The following is a 4333-nucleotide window of genomic DNA, read 5'->3' on the forward strand; positions in this document are numbered from 1 at the left end:
TCTCTATTCCTTCCCTACAAATAGGTTCATCTGTACCATTTTTCTAGATTCCACATATATGCGTCAATATATGATATTTGTTTTTCTCTTTCTGGCTTACTTCCCACTGTATGACAGACTCTAAAATGGTGATGATAACATCTACCATCCAGGCTTCTTTTTAGGGTGAACAAACATTTGCTGCTACCTGACAGCTTTGGAACCATGATCCATCTTCCAAAGTTCTCTGCCTACTCTTCCCTCCTACACCTCTTTTGACCATAAACGTTAGGTGCTTGTGCTGCCTCATTGAAGCCCATAGCCATCTGTCACATTCCACTGTTTCGTCCAAACTTCTCCAGCTGAATTCCATCTGTCTCTGACCAGAATTTGTTTATTCTTTGTCCCGATTATAGACCCCTTTTTGTTTCTTTGAGATAAAAATTAAGTAATCTTTCAAGCTAAATGCTAATAAGGTATTATAAAGCTAAAAATATTAAAAGCTCTTTATGGAGACATCACTCTTTAAGCAAGAAGAACAATCTCAAAGTGTGCTCATTTTATGCTCCATGGCAAGCAACCTGGGAAATTTTTTTCTTTCTCTGTGTGTGTGTGTATTTAGATTTTTTGGTATTTTTGAAGGGGATGGTTTTCCATGGACCTTCAAAATGGGCCACATGAAATGCTGATATGACACCAGAAATTTGGAGCTCATTCAACATTTATCTGGCTAATATATGGGTAGCTCATCATATTTAAACTAGGTGTGTTTGTATGTGGGAATTTCCGGACATGCCTGGGGGACCTGTAACTAAAACCTGAATTTCTCTAATTATGGATTCAAATTCTAATTGTGGATTCCCCTTAGAAATAAAAAATTTGAATTTCACTGACTTCTGACCACGCTTGCTGATGCAGGGCCTTCTATAAACTCTCTATCCTTCATGCTACCTCAAGAGTGTCTGCAAGTTTGAGGGGTACCTCACAAGTGCTTGTGGGCAGATCTTCTGATATTGCAATTCCAACTTCCAGTACTGTCTCCACTGAAGTCTCCTACTGGGCATTACCACAGATGTGTAGCTTGCAAATGGGCAAGGTCAACAGTGCTCACATGACAGGCCTATAGATCTGGTAGTAGACTGTGAAAAAGTGTCTGTGGGGAGGATGAGGGGAAGGTGGACCTCTCTACTTCATCTTATATCCTGTGAGAGGATTTCCAAAGCAGTGCCAAGGCCGCTAGTACTTTGGGATCCCTTATGCTTAAGCCCTACTGTTCCAGTGCTTTTTTTTTTACCATACCAGCTGTTTCTGTTTCTGGCTAGACAGTCATCTCTCTCTCTCCTGAGGAGCAGACATGGATCTAAGCAACGGGATTGGGGCAGGTTTTGTGTGATGGTCATGATACTGTATTAAGAATCCATCCTCTTCTCTCATGGCTCAGGCTTTGTGACAGTCAGATGTGCCTGCCTGATCCTCTTTTCTTGGTAAGTTCTTTCTCAAGACACTCCTCAACCTTCTACAAATAAATAAGATTCTGTTTGGCCTGAGCGTTTCCAGATAGATGCTGAAACATATCTGAACCCAAGATCTATGAACAACTTAGGCTCTAATGTATAGTCTTATACTTGGGTAATAAAGCTGAAACCAAGAGTCCAGGATAAATTTTATATGTTTACCTTGGTAGAGGAGTGGTATGAATAGAAGTTAAAATGTGACAGAGCTGCTAGAGATGGAGAGACCAGTTAGGGGCTTAAAAATGCTGTATGGACAAATGTGTACCTAAACTACCATCACAATAATAGTAGTGATGCTTGCACTTGATTTCATTGTTTTATTATTTTCCTTTGGTTCCTTAGAAAATGGATCAAAGGAGGGAAAGGGTCAGATGGATATTAGTAACCCAAATTTACATGTGAGGAATCTGAATCTCAGAGAGGAGACATGACCTATCCAAGTGCACATACCTGGTAAGATATAAAGCCTGGTCAGAGTCTAGGTAACAGTAATATATACACCTAGAAGACAATTATGATTGGGGAAAGTGGAGAGGATTTTGATTTTGGACATGTTAGTTTAAGGTTTTGGTAGGAATTCCAAGAGGAAATGTGAGACTGAAGGTCAGAAACAAGGTCAGGTTTAGATTTCTCAGTGGAGTATCTACTTGATAAGACTCCTGAATCCATTGGTGTGGGTGACTGAAGGAAAGAACTAACCTAGAGTGGTGAAACGGCCAGAGCCTGAGAGTTGGTGAGAAGGAATGGAAGACAGCAGTGCAGGTGGAAGTAGGGAAAATACCCCCCTTTTCCCACATGGATGCTGTGCTATTCATAAATCCACCTGCACATGTCTCTCCAACCATATCAAGGCCCGTCAAGGGCAGCAATTGTGTCTTTACCTTATTTTTCATATACCATAGTGCCTAGCACAGGGCTGGGTACAGAGGACTTCAAAGTGAGAGGGAAATAGGCATCCTGATAACAACTTGGTCCTTGGAAATTCTCTAGCCTCAAATATCTGTGACAAGTAAAATAATGTAAATAAATATCAAGGCTGTGTGATTTATTACTCCTGTCATGCTGCACAGTGTGACACATCACAGCATGTGATGTGTCACATGCTGTGACACATTGAAGAAAATCTTCAATTATTAAAAAAAGGAAAGAAGCATAAGTTTAAATGTTGAGATACAATAATAACTTGAAGGTACACTGTTTAACTCTTTAGCAAGAGAGATGGGAAAACAGTCTGGTCCCTCATCCTGCTATCAGGGTGAGTTCAGTTTCAGGCTGCATCCGCTTGGCATATTTATTGACCTTTGAAATTACATTCAACACATAATATTTCCTGGCACAGTTATCTCCATTGAGCTGCATTATCAGGACTGCTTTTTTATCAGCCTGAGTTGCTGTTTTATCTTCAGCCTTTGAGACCCAATTATCCCAGAACAAGGAAGAGACACCTCAACGGCAGTGGGGTGGTCATCTCAACAGCAATGGCCAAAGGCAGAAGGGGTGGGGAATGGGTGGGGCTACCAACTGGAAGTTTGAAAGGGTTTTCTCCCTCTGCAGAATTTCCCTTTAATGCACAGAAATCTCTTGCATTCTTATATACTAATGATGAAAAATCTGAAAGTGAAATTAAGAAAACACTCCCGTTTACCATTGCAACAAAAAGAATAAAATATCTAGGAATAAACCTACCTAAGGAGACAAAAGACCTGTATGCAGAAAATTATAGGACACTGATGAAAGAAATTAAAGATGATACAAATAGATGGAGAGATATACCATGTTCTTGGATTGGAAGAATCAACATTGTGAAAATGACTCTACTACCCAAAGCAATCTACAGATTCAATGCAATCCCTATCAAACTACCACTGGCATTTTTCACAGAACTAGAACAAAAAATTTCACATTTTATATGGAAACACAAAAGACCCCGAATAGCCAAAGCAATCTTGAGAACGACAAATGGAGCTGGAGGAATCAGGCTCCCTGACTTCAGACTATATTACAAAGCTACAGTAATCAAGACAGTTTGGTACTGGCACAAAAACAGAAATATAGATCAATGGAACAGGATAGAAAGCCCAGAGATAAACCCACGCACATATGGTCACCTTATCTTTGATAAAGGAGGCAAGCATATACAGTGGAGAAAAGACAGCCTCTTCAATAAGTGGTGCTGGGAAAATTGGACAGGTACATGTAAAAGTATGAAATTAGAACACTCCCTGACACCATACACAAAAATAAACTCAAAATGGATTAAAGACCTAAGTGTAAAGCCAGACACTATCAAACTCTTAGAGGAAAACATAGGCAGAACAGTCTATGACATAAATCACAGCAAGATCCTTTTTGACCCAGCTCCTAGAGAAATGGAAATAAAAACACAAATAAACAAATGGGACCTAATGAAACTTAAAAGCTTTTTCACAGCAAAGGAAACCATAAACAAGACCAAAAGACAACCCTCAGAATGGGAGAAAATATTTGCAAATGAAGCAACTGACAAAGGACTAATCTCCAAGATTTACAAGCAGCTCATGCAGCTCAATAACAAAAAAAACAAACAACCCAATCCAAAACTGGGCAGAAGACCTAAATAGACATTTCTCCAAAGAAGATATACAGATGGCCAACAGACACATGAAAGAATGCTCAACATCATTAATCATTAGAGAAATGCAAATCAAAACTACAATGAGGTATCATCTCACACCGGTCAGAATGGCCATCATCAAAAAATCTACAAACAATAAATGCTGGAGAGGGTGTGGAGAAAAGGGAACACTCTTGCACTGTTGGTGGGAATGTAAATTGATACAGCCACTATGGAGAACAGTATG

This window comes from Balaenoptera ricei, chromosome 13, assembly GCF_028023285.1.
Source record: "Balaenoptera ricei isolate mBalRic1 chromosome 13, mBalRic1.hap2, whole genome shotgun sequence".
NCBI classification, from domain to species: domain Eukaryota; kingdom Metazoa; phylum Chordata; class Mammalia; order Artiodactyla; family Balaenopteridae; genus Balaenoptera; species Balaenoptera ricei.